General features: G+C 37.1%; 1 protein-coding gene across 4 annotated transcripts in view; it reads right to left on the reverse strand.

Annotated features, from left to right (window-relative positions):
• The window catches only part of ZNF804B (zinc finger protein 804B), a 244,613-nt gene that overhangs the window by 57,033 nt on the left and 174,380 nt on the right, over positions 1 to 13,200 (reverse strand). The window contains exons 2-3 of one of the 4 annotated variants that reach the window (XR_007505814.1): positions 5,535 to 5,658; positions 3,047 to 4,709 (exon numbers count right to left, since the gene is read on the reverse strand). The exons of 2 other annotated variants lie outside the window; for them this stretch is intronic. The gene's annotated coding sequence lies outside the window, so the exon portion shown is untranslated. Of the gene's footprint in view, positions 1 to 3,046; positions 4,710 to 5,534; positions 5,659 to 13,200 lie in introns of those variants that run through there. One more of the 4 variants, XR_007505813.1, reaches the window with a different exon arrangement.

A 13,200-nucleotide genomic window follows, 5' to 3' on the forward strand; every position in this document is an offset into this window, starting at 1 on the left:
TCATTTGTTAGTTTGAATTTTCCAGCATCAGTAGAGACCAAGTGTCTCTTCACAGGTGGGATGTCCCTTGACAGCCCTTCTCCTTGGGGACAATGGAACTGTCAACTGAACAATGAGTGAGGGACAACACTTGTTCTGCAGCTGGTCCACCACATGTAATTCTCTTTTATAATAGATTAAAAGGAGAGTGACCAGTGTGACCCCTATCAGTGTTCAAATAATGTGAAAACCTGCTTCTGCAAGTTATTTTTCACCATAAAGTAAAAAAATTGAGAACTCCTCCTGTTAATACAGGGGGAGTAAGGGTTTGTAAAGTGCTATCACAGTAAAGTAAATGGTATGAGAAAGAGACTTTTCAGAATATTTTGTCTGTGAGGATAAATTTGTTTGCATAGCTACACTCTAGCCACAGGGTATTTTGGTTAAAAGAAGAGGATGGACTTTTACCAAATTATAGTTTGGGTGTTATTTCATAAAGGTCTGTTGGACTGTTTGGGGGATGCCAGAGTTCAATGTGTGTTATATAATCACATGGCATACCTGTAATTTTTTCCTATGAATACTTGCAAGCATTGCAGAAATGAAAATAGTGATTGCACTTTAGGTAGGCAATTTTCAGTAACTACGTACAATAGCCTAGATAAAATCAATTTCATATGCATTACTTCTTAAGAAGTCAGCACGGACCACTGAAGTCTTAGCCACCTTGACTGTGAGACTGCTCAAAATGACATTATCAAATTTTCTTTTATAATAATAAGAATAAAAGTGTTTGGCTTTTTTTTTTAGTTCTATTGTCACTCAGATATTGTTAAATATTTTGTTCAAATAAATTCAAAAAGCATTTCTCTTTTTTCATACAGACTGATGGACAACACAAAAAGAGGAGTCTACTTTTGAAAATGCAAAATGCTAAGAAAATAGACTTCCCTTCAATACTGTAGAGATCAATACTAGACATGCTATCTCTAGTGCTCTCTATCTTTATAAGGCTGCAATCTGAATAAAAGTAACCTGTCCTTCCTAGAACCTCTGACCAAAAGCAAGAATTCTGTTCCATGGAGTCAAAAATAGTGAGAGAAACTGAAGATGTCTTTGTCCTGTGGCTTCAACAGGGCCACACATTAAGAATTCAGGCTGACAAGCTGTGAGGTAAGACTGGCTTCAGCATTTGCAAATTTGGTTCCCCAAAAGGCACTAAACGCTGACAAACCTTTTGTCTGAGCCTTTCTGTGGTCTATGGCAAATACAGTTCTAGCTAGTTTTTACAATTATTCATTAGCTGTGCTAATTTGCTGGGCCTAAGACTCCTTTCTAGTAGCTATAGAAATACTACATATACGCATTTGTAGAATATTAGAAAGATTATGTAAAACACCACGAGGTGAGAACAAAATTTCAATGTAAAAAGCTCTATTGGGGGCAAAAAAGGGTAAATGCCACATCCTGGGGAAAAAAGGTACAGTTAGGAAACATAATGTAATTCAATGATAAAATAGCTAGAGAATTACTGAATCCGGAGAGAATACAAATAATCTAATTTTAAAAAGGGAGTGAATGAAATGTGCTGGCAGGATCAAAGAAATGCACTGTTACTGACTCAGTCATTTTATTAAACTTCTGAATGTTTTCATGCTTTTTAATTTAATCCTTTGTGATCCTGGCACTTTCAAGCAGGAGTTTTTCTACCTTGCTCATGAGGTTTCATTTTTCCCTCAGGATGATGGTAAGACAGGAATATTGTGCCACTACATTGTGACTGGGGCAGTTCTTCTTCAGAGGCTTCTCTAGAGCACTTCCTTACTGTTATGCCCTAATTTTTATACTTTCTTAATACTTCACAGCTCACTCTAGTTGAACTGGGCTAACTTTGTGTAAATGCAAGCATATTTTCAACAGCAGACTGCTAAACCGGCACACAGCTTGGGAGAGCTCTGTGAAGCACCTTTTCCACTTTCTGGTTCACAAATCCAGTAAAGTAGACTTAATTGTAAAAACATATGTGAAAGACAAAAGGAGAATTCATCCAGACTGCTGAGAGTGTGTTCTCTATCTCCCCTGCATCACTGGATTGAGCATTACATTGACAGGTTAGAGGGAGGGAAAGACTTACTGGTCTTGCTGGTAGGAGATTCTTACAGTTGTAGGACTGTATTTGCTATTGCATAATTACATGAAGATCAACTTGATCCAAAGATTGCAATTAAAGGTGCTTTTATTTCAGAAGAAAACCAAAAAATATGGCTGGCAATAGCTCTTCTGTTGGGTGGGATTTGGTCTTAGAGTTACTATCAACATTTCCAGCACCATGTCTTTATCTGCTTCACTGCTTATGATGCTGAGAAAGAAGACAGACGAGATAGGAACTAACAAAGAGACAGGATCAATAAATCGAATGCTTCTGTGTTGTTATATTTTTAAAAATAGGGGTGCCCGTGCTGTACACCAGACTATCTCTGCTGGTTTTAGCATAAAATACATTATAATACATAGTGATTGCTCTTCTTTGTTTCTGTACAACCTTAGAAAATACTGAAAATGCTTGAATCAGAGCACATACAGAGGCATTGAAGTACTTGTCTGCTGATGTGCAGATTAGATTGTTTGGTTTTGAACTAATAAAGTTTGCAAAACTTCCAGCATTTCCTAACTGTATCATTTTTTCTGAGCCACAATATTTGCCTTCAAAAAAATAAAATGCCAAATCGTGGTTTATCCTGTCTGTTTCACAATGCTTACCAAACTCACAAGGCACATGTCTAAACCTAGATGAATGACCAAGCAGGAGAGTCTTAAGAAGAAAATAATTTCCAAATCCAAAATGTGACTCAAACACCAGTGCTCCATGAAGCTGTTTCTGGTGTACCAGAGGAACCAGCTCTGAATATGTGCCTGAGAAAAACTAAGGTTGGGAGCGCACACACACTCAGAGTGCTCCTATCATGCTTCCAACACATCTGTCCCCCCTACATTTTGTGGGCTGCAGAAAATGGGCCCCATTTTAGTGTTCTTCTCTAGCATCCAAGAAAATGTCAGGCCTTACCGTAATGCTCCACTGCTATTATACATGTATGCAATACGATTATAGTTTGTCAGAAGTTTTTTGAGATTTAAGGAACCTCAGGTCTGAGCCAACACTAGGGAAAATGCTCATTGATAAACATCACTTCACAGTCTGCTTCAGAGGCATTCCTAGTCTGCTTCTACGTGCCCCTTGAACACATCGATACAATCAAAATGGCACAGTGGAAGTTCCTACATGCTAAAACACTGGACAACACTGTGTGACGCTACTGCTGTGTAAGTACAAGGTCAAACCAGTATTAGTTAAAAGCCTGCTTTCCAGTGAAGTAAAAGATATGAGGCACATAGCTGTGGTCAGAAGTGGCTGAAGCTGCAGACCTAGTGATAATATGGCCACACTGCCTTTTGAATCTTTTTGTTTTCACCCTTTCAATACTTCCCCATTCTAGGTGCCTCTGCTGTGTCAAATATGGAAATTGAAATAGGTCTAGTAAGTCTTATACCTGCTATTACTTCAAAGCCAAATCTTGTCCAAGTCTTTACCAGCAGGGAAAAAATGCTGCCATAGAAACCATTTTTTTCTGCTGCTTTAGCAATCTCCCACCCAGCAATTTTCTATAATACAGATTACAAAGAATATGCAGAAGTGTATAGTTTTTCCACAGTGTGTGTTTATTTATAACTAGATGAACGTTAAGAACTGCCTGTGAAGGCAAAGGTGTCAAATCAATAAGTGATACTAAATGGCAAGTAGGCATTGATCTATATGACTATATTATCAAATTGATTATACCAGCATTTGTTGTTTGTGTAGTTCAATATTTTTAATGAAGTAAAACGTGAGATTTTAGTCTAGTGTATTCTTCTGTTATTTAGCCTGTATTTCATGACTTTCTTGGAGATTTAACACCAAACCTATAAATACAAGGTAAAAGAACAAGTAAATTTTGAATAATTAGTTGATTTTCCATGCCATTGTGCATGTCCTCTTCTTGTCTTCTCAATAGCTACAGAAGAAAGTCACCTCACAGTGTATCCCCAAGCCCCACAGCACCGCGACAGCCAAGTGATGGCAAAGCACCAAGGAGGGTTCCCTGTGCAGCTTTTCTGGACTCCACAGTCTCTACCAAGGGCTAAGGAGGGAGAATCTGAATACGCTGCTAAGAACAGTGTCCTCAATTTGAAATGCATCCAGTCTTGAATATGACCTTTGTACGCAGCTGTTCCCTCAGCATCCGCTGTTCAATAATATTGGCTCTACTGACAGCTGTAAACCACAGTGACAGCAATCTTCAGAGTGGAGATCACGGGCATAAACTTCTGCCCATCCTCGTCCTGAAACTTAATTATTTCTTTACTATTTGGATGGGCTGGAATATGTCCATTGCTGCATCTGTGTCAGCAGATGGGAACGCCTTAAGATGAGTAATTCAATTGCTTGCAATTTTGCAATTGTGTGAGCGTGCACCAGATTACACCAGGTCTTCAAAAGGTACATTTTATTCTTCTCTCTGATCAACAGCAAGCCCATAGACCTCATCTGCTTCTTCCCAGAAACTCAGATACAGCAAAACTAGGTAAAGTTACATACTCTGTTCACACCAGAGCCAAGTATGTCTTCACTGCCTTTGTTAGTCTTCATTGCCTTTGTTAAATTCCTTATTTCACCTTCCTTCCTTGCTCAGCTGTGAAAGGTAACTGCATTACCCAACACAATATTAATTTAATTTAATTTTCAGTTTAAAATGAGGACAAGTACTACCTAAAACAAATTCCAGTGCTTTCACTGTTTGAACTACTGTTGATAATGCCAGTGAAAGGTAAGTCATGTATTAACCTTAAATAACTTGACATTTCAGTCTATTAATCAAACTCTTGTCAATTAAATCACATTTCATCATACTTTACAGATTTCAGCAGCATGCAGTATCTTAAAATAGCTGTGGAAGTTCAGACTGAAAGAATGGCAATCCACAAAATGGACATTGCTATTTCAGCCACTGTTGCTTTATTTACATGTTTGTTCACAGTTTTAACAATCAGTGAAGAATTTTACCAAACAAATAAACAAATTTCACTCTGTTTTAACATTTTAAGGACATCGAATCTTATACCTCTGACTATTTCTCTTCTGCCCCATTAATAAAGGCTAAAGAAAATACAAGGGAGAAAAACAATGGAAATATTTTCTGTTTACAATTTTATTAGAGATTAAAGGCCTATCTCAGTTGTACTAAAGCCATTGATAATAAAGCAGGTAATTTCTTATATTTGATATTACATATTCTATGTTAATCTACTGCTTTACTTACAGAGCTAAGATCAGAAGTTCACCCTTCCGGAGCAATGCTTCATGTTTTCTGAAGGGTCTCTAGTGTATTCTTTTTTTTTTCGATGTGCATAGCTGTGTGTGTCAAAATTGTGTCAAGCACATAGGAGAGGCATGTTTTAAAGATTCAGCCCCAAGCTTTTAATGCCTTGGATCCCCTTATTTAACAGCTTTGAATTACCTTGTGTCACTTGTGTTGCAGGATGTTCTTGAGGATATGACTGATTAAATGGCACAAAATCTAGCAGTGATGGAGCAACTTCAAATTCAAGGTCATTAAATGGATTCTCAGACTGTCAGGCTTTCTAAAAAAAAACCCCAAAGGCCAGAATGGATATTCAGTAAGTTTTGAAGCTGCTTTAATGTTTTCACTCTTGTTTTATAATGAAGCTATTGGAATGGGCCCAGTTAATTACCCTTCAATTATGTAACTATTTCTCCAAAACAAGTTTCAGAGTGTGATACCTGGTGATTGTACAAGTCATGAACAACCTGAATTGCTTTAAAGGTTTTGGGTTTTTATAAATCCATTCCTGTTGCATATTAGCAATTACAACAAAAAGATATTGAAATTTCCTCTTTTTGTAGTTGAAAGGCAAGAAATAATTTTAATTATAGGAAATAATTATAATTATGTGGTAAGAAACGCATTTGGTTGAAGGTTGGCTAACATAGTCTCTGTTGAGTTGAATGAACCTCGTGGAATATCTGTTGTTACTGTCAAAGCTCAACACGGCTTATGCTGATGTTATCTATTGTCTCCCAGGAGATCTCATTCTTCCTTGTTTAAACCCACAATCTGACCTCATCAATGTGTATCTCTTAGTGGCTTGGATTTTAAAATACCTTCACACTTACTTTCAGGATCTCCCATATGTTGGGGGACAGCTACCTATGAACATTCAGCAAGTCAGGAGGTCACTCTCCTTCACTTTGCTTGGGAAGCCTCTCCTTTGCTGTAACGCAAAACTAGAAGGTGTTTTTGCTACTGATGCTGTATTATCTCACTGTTCCCCCGCTCCCCCGCCGCCTTTTTTTTCTTCTTTCTGTCTATATCCATCTGCTGTCCTTTGTATTTTAATTTAAATTATAACAAATCCAGGGCAGATACCTTCTGGCTGTTTGCAAGTTACTTGCCACAGAAGGCTCCAGCTCCAAGCCTGGCAGTCCCAGGTGGTACTGTAATACAAACAATAAAGATAATCTCATAATTCCCCAAGGCATCAGCCCTGAACCCCAAATGCAGGGTGCACTCCTCTTCCTCAACACTGATCAGGCTTTTCTGTCAAGAGAAATGTTCTGAGGCAATAAGGACTCTACCACATTTTTATGCCCTTTTCTAAATCTACACTTTGCCTAATGAATGTCAGACAAGGGTGGTTATCTGCAAATTTACATATACATACACACACAGAGATACACATGCACATATTTTCTGAGGCTCAGGTGTTATGGCAATTTATTACTCCAGCCCAGATATTCAGCTTCTGCACCACTGGAGACATTTCTCTATTATAGTATAATATGAATCCCTGCAAAGGTATACCTGTTACATGCATATCTGAATGGAAACTGCTGAGTCCTGAATTTAGCCCTCAATGGTACATCTCTACGTCCATGGTGAAAATTAATTCAACATACTGCTTTATTACCAGTGAATTGTGATTAATCTTACATGGATAGATTTCCTCACCCTGATTCAACCATCTAAAAATTAGATTTGGTCTTAGACAGGACTACTCACTTTAGGCTTGCTTTACAGCCAGAGGAGAAATAATTCTCACCTGAACAATGGCCATTTTAAAATAGGGATCCTAAAATAGATGAGATAAAATGTTCTGAATGCTGAGGACCTGGGATGAAAAAATTAGACATCTGATTTTAGATTACTAAGGTTAAATGAGATTGACCACTTCTGGGATTATTGTTTGCCTTGTTTTGTCTCTCCACTAAAGATGTATAAGATTCTGTGCCACTATTTCGGTGCTGTTCCTGAATGTCATGTTGTGAGGGTGGCCTGTGGGGAGATTATGACTTTTTGTTTACTATACTCCTGTAGGGAAATTATGACTTTTTGTTTACCACTCCATGGTTAGGCTTTATTGATGGTTATCAAACCTGCCTTCTCAGTCAGTTTATTTTATTTTTTAATCCTGGCAGAGTCTTTTAATTATCTTATCCCTAGAGCTCAGTAAACCTTCATAACCCTAATATACTTAGAACTAGTTCTACAATCTAAAAGTATTTCATTTTCATCCTCTGTAAGGGATTATATCACCTTTTTTTCTATGTGAAAACAACTGTAAAGATTTTTTTCCAAAAGTTTTCTCCTGATCTTTCTGAATGGTTATATTATAAAACATAGGTCACCTCAACATTTCTGCCCACACTTTGATGTCCATAAATGTTGAACATCAGGACTGTAAAATTGCTCATAATGGATAGTAATTTAATACTTCTTTGCTCACTGATAACAAATTTAAACACATCATTTGGAAACTTAATGGTCTTTGTATGTAAGGACTGAGACAAAGCACACCGAATGTCCCCGTTTATTCCGGTATATTGCCAGTGACTTCATAGATGAGTTTACAGGTTGCAGTACTAAGCAAGGAGGAATAAACCATTCAGGAGAGTATAGCTTTGGAGACGGATATCAAGCAAGGTGTATATGTACCATCCTACATTATTTAACTTTTCTGTGAATTAATTTATTGTAAAATTAATCAGAAAGAATGAGTCATTTTTTGGAAGGCAGGTCTATGAGCACTGTTTCTTTGATTACATGGTAAATAAAACATTGATAAATACTATGAAGTTGCAGTTGTATAGCAAAGATATTCCTTAAAACAGTCTGCATATTAGGAAGAAGATTATTAATAACTGGAGAGTTATATAGCTTATTGTTTGTTTTTCTTGAAGTTGTTCATAAATGCCTGTTTGATCATCCCTTATCGTGCTGGAGCAAATGGAAGAAAATTGCAGTGGCAAACTAATTTGCAACCTCTAAAATTCCAGGATTGTTTATTTCCACTAATAATGAGCTGGAATGAGCTTGTCATCAGGGTATGCTGCACCAATTACATGTAAATGACCATATTCCACTGAAAATTCTAATCAATATTTGCATATTTAAGAACAAAGTGCATGGATGCTTAGAAACTAATGAGCAGGTTGGCCAAAACTATAGCTCCAATATGTTAGCAAAGCAATAAATTCTTTAGCAGAATGAATAGCTTCTCTGAAACCAGCTAGAACCCACTGTAACAATTTTTTAATAGCTCACTGTACCCAGTGGTTTTAGGAAAATTTAAAAAGAGACTGATTCCAAGACTCTGTTTTAAATAAATACTTAATCCATGTCAATAACTGCAGGTATTTTTTCTCTGTAGGAATTCTCAACAGGGAAAAAATCTACATTGATTCTCTTATTTATTACCATGTGTAGTTTGTCTATTACCATAGCCCAAAGTTTCAATTTTGTAGTTCTGGTTTTAGAGGTTTTGTGTTTCTGACATTATTAATTATTAAGGTTTTGAAACTTCTCATGAAAAGTGTTTACTAAACTGGGAACACTCTAACTTTCTATTTCTTTATATAATCTGTACTGTATGCAACTGCCAAATCAAATTAGATAAATAAATATTTTGGTTGTAAGTAATAAATGACACATTGAAGAGCAAGTCGAATAGTAAATATAGACGGTTTTTGCCAGTTTGTGGTGCCAGGCTTTAATGGCATCATAAAGCCATTGCTCATGTTGCATGAAGCTGCTATATCAGAAAAAATGTGCCTTATAAGGGATAAGTATTCTGAGAGGTTTTTTCCAATTGAGAGCAGGAATAATGAAAAATTATAAAATGTTTTGCCAAAAGAATGACATTGATTTTAGTTATCATTGTACCATTGTTTCCAGAAAGCATGATTGTTAATCAGATCAACAGTAAATTGAATACTGATGTTTCCTTCCCTGTGCATTCAAACCTTCTAGTATTAGCATAATTCTAATTATTAATTATTTATGTTGCAGTCATACCCAAGACTCCTAATCAAAATCTGGCATAAACACAGATGAACGGCGTGTTCTTGCATAGGAAAGCTTAGGTAAATTTTGTGAAGAAAGAATAATGGCTACAGAAACTTGTTCCTAATCAGGAGAATTTGAGAAATACAGTCTTTTGGGGTCTTTCTCTAGTCATAAATTTGTGCCCAAATGCAGTTGCTTAAAATTCAGTCCAGCCTGTCATTCTTCCATATTTGTTTTGCAAAGACCACCTTTGGCATGTCTAGGATTAAAATTATAACAACAAATGTCAAAGTTAAACTGAAAAGCCTTTAAAAATTTGGATTCTGTGGCAGATGAAAAAACTCTATCTCATGTTCATGCAGGCAAAGAACATTTTCAAGGGTAACTAAGTGAAGATAAATGCAGTCCATGCAAAGTGTAAACTTCTGTGAAATTTGCCATAACAGACATGTGATATGATAATTATTACTATCTTTACTGAATTATTCTAAAAGAAAAATAATAGATTTCTTTGACTTTTCCAATGCTAATTATATAATGTCATTTTTTAAAGGCATCATGAAGAAAATAGTTAAAATGTTAGCCAGGAAATTAAGAAGATCCCTTCGAAAAGAGAGCTTCCCATTAATTTTATGCAGTCCCTCCAGTGGAGACAAACATATTGTTGCAACTTCATAGAAACAGACTAAGATAACATCTGATAGTCAGTCTGAACTCCATTTTTTGGCATAGACGATATAAGCATTTCACAAACCACAGTTTCCTGTTGCTCACAAAACACGTGCAAAACTGCAATTGTAGGTATATACCTGGATAAAGAAGAAAGAATCAAAATAGCAGTTAAGAACACAGTATGAAGTATTTCTGAAATAGAAAAAAAAAAAAGACATTCTCCATTTAGAAGACTCTTTGGCTCTGTTTCACACTTTATAGTACATGTCACATTTGGGACATGCTCATTATTCTGCTTGTTTATCATCAGAGAGGAGTATTACTTCTGTTAAATATACACACAGTGGTGCTGAGTGACTCTATTTATATCTCTCACCTGATATTGCCCATCACTCTGGTCGTGGTTTAACCCCAGCCAGCAACTAAGCACCACGCAGCCGCTCAGTCACTCCCCCCCACCCAGTGAGATGGGGGAGAAAATCGGGAGAAGAAGTAAAACTTGTGGGTTGAGATAAAGACCGGTTTAATAGAACAGAAAAGAAGAAACTAATAATGATAATGATAACACTAATAAAATGACAACAGTAGTAATAAAAGGATTGGAATGTACAAATGATGCGCAGGGCAATTGCTCAGCACCCGCCGACCGACACCCAGCCAGTCCCAGAGCGGCGATTCCCTGACACCCCCACTGCCCAGTTCCTATACTAGATGGGACGTCCATGGTATGGAATACCCCTTTGGCCAGTTTGGGTCAGCTGCCCTGGCTGTGTTCCCTCCCAACTTCTTGTGCCCCTCCAGCTTTCTCGCTGGCTGGGCATGAGAAGCTGAAAAATCCTTGACTTTAGTCTAAACACTACTGAGCACCAACTGAAAACATCAGTGTTATCAACATTCTTCGCATACTGAACTCAAAACACAGCACTGTACCAGCTACTAGGAAGACAGTTAACTCTATCCCAGCTGAAACCAGGACACTGTGATTGAATTCAAGTGCCTTCTTTTCTGAGTTGAAGTGAAAAGGATGATCTCATCTCACCTAACTAAGAAACTGATGGTACTGTTAGACCACAACCATGATCTTAACTGATTATCATTTTAGTATAAGGTTCAAGCTTAACACATGTAGCAAAGGTTTATTTTTCACTGAGAATAAATTTTTTGAGTGGATCCAATACTAAGTTTATAACTGGTTTTGCAACTACTGTGACAAATAAACCCACATGGTATAGTGCATATCAAAAAAGAAGTAAAAGATCTCCCTCTCTCAGAATTATATGAGGAGTGACAAAAATATATTAGTGAAAGATCAAAGAATGCAGGTCAAGAAAAGAAATTTATAAATGGATTCAATAATTTCCTGTCATATTGCTCACTTCCTGTGAAACCTTAATTGATGACACTATTATAAACAATATGTTTAGGATACACTACCTGTAAAAGTTAAACTTCTTAATTTGCATACTGGGGAATTAATAATGACCAAAAATGTAGTATGACTGTAATTATTTTAAAATGTAATTACTTATTGATTGAATTGTCCTAGTTTCAGCTGGGATAGAGTTAACTGTCTTCCTAGTAGCTGGTACAGTGCTATGTTTTGAGTTCAGTATGAGAAGAATGTTGATAACACTGATGTTTTCAGTTGTTGCTCAGTATTGTTTAGTCTAAAGTCAAGGATTTTTCAGCTTCTCATGCCCAGCCAGCGAGAAAGCTGGAGGGGCACAAGAAGTCGGCACAGGACACAGCCAGGGCACCTGACCCAAACTGGCCAACGGTGTATTCCATACCATGGGATGTCCCATCTAGTTTAGGGTTAGTAATAATGATAACTACTTAAATATAGAGCATCATATTTACAGCCATCTTTCTCTGTTCAAATTATCTTCTCTTTCATTCTCTTCCTAAATTCTACTCGATGCAAAAAGCTGAAAAAGACCTGCACAGTTTCTTACAGAAGCCATCCCTGTAACCTGCCCCCCGCAACGAAAACCTTGCCACACAAAGACAATACAGAATATATACCAAAATATTAATAGCTGTTTATATGTACAAATACAAAGAATTTACCAAAAAAAAAAAAAAAAAAAAAAAAGAAGTAAACTGTAGCAAAACAGTAAACACTTCTTACCTAGGGCTTTTTTTGGTATAAAAATTCCTCTATTAATTATGTCACTAGCATATGAAGATGGATTAGTAGACAGAGTACACTAAGCAACCCAATATTATTTATACATTGTACTTGTCATAAAAATCTACTATTTGATACACATGTAACCATCACATTTTTTCATGTCTCTACATAATTTATAAGACCGCTTATGATTTCTTTAGTCCAAAATGTGAACTAAAAATGTCTTCATTTCTTTTCCAATCATTGCTGAAACCAGTCCAACTTTTATTTTTGTGTGGAATCTCAGTTTTTGAAAGTGAAAAATAAGATTACAGGTAGAACCATCACCCAGTGGATAGGGACTAGAAGTCAAGGAAAGGGAGAACTGCTAATTTTCTGGGAACGTCCTTTTGTAATTAAGCTGAAGCACCTTAACATGGTGGCATCAGGAACCTGTTGCATTACCTGGGCAATTCAAGAGATTTGCACTATCTATTTACAAGAGCTTTCCTTGTCTGATGAGGGCCTCTGGGATGGTCAAGATGGAGCTCTTGCCCTGTAAGGAGAGGCTGAAAGACCATGGCTTGGTCGCCCTGGGAAAGGGATGGCTTTGGAGGGACCTCACAGCAGTACTTCCAAGGGGTTAGCAGGAAGATAGAGCCAGGCTCTTCACAGAGGTGCAAGATGGGAGGATGAGAGGCAGTGGGTGTAAGCTGAAAGAAGGGAAGTTCAGACTGAATATAGGGAAAAACTTTTTCCCTATGAGGGCAATCAAGCAGCAGCACAGGTTGTCCAGGGAGGTTGCATGTTCTATATCTTTGAGGTTTTCGATACCAGATTGGACAAAGCCCTGAACAACCTGGTCTGAGCTCACAGCTGACCCTGCTTGAGCTGGAGGTTGGACTAGAGACCTACCGAGGTGTCTTCCATCCTGAATTATCCTGTGCTCCTATGATTCTGTGATGTCAGCCTTCATACACACAAATTAGAAACAATACGAAATTTATCAAATATAAAACTCCTCAAAACAGATAT

The sequence above is a fragment of the Accipiter gentilis genome, chromosome 4, assembly GCF_929443795.1.
Source record: "Accipiter gentilis chromosome 4, bAccGen1.1, whole genome shotgun sequence".
NCBI classification, from domain to species: domain Eukaryota; kingdom Metazoa; phylum Chordata; class Aves; order Accipitriformes; family Accipitridae; genus Astur; species Astur gentilis.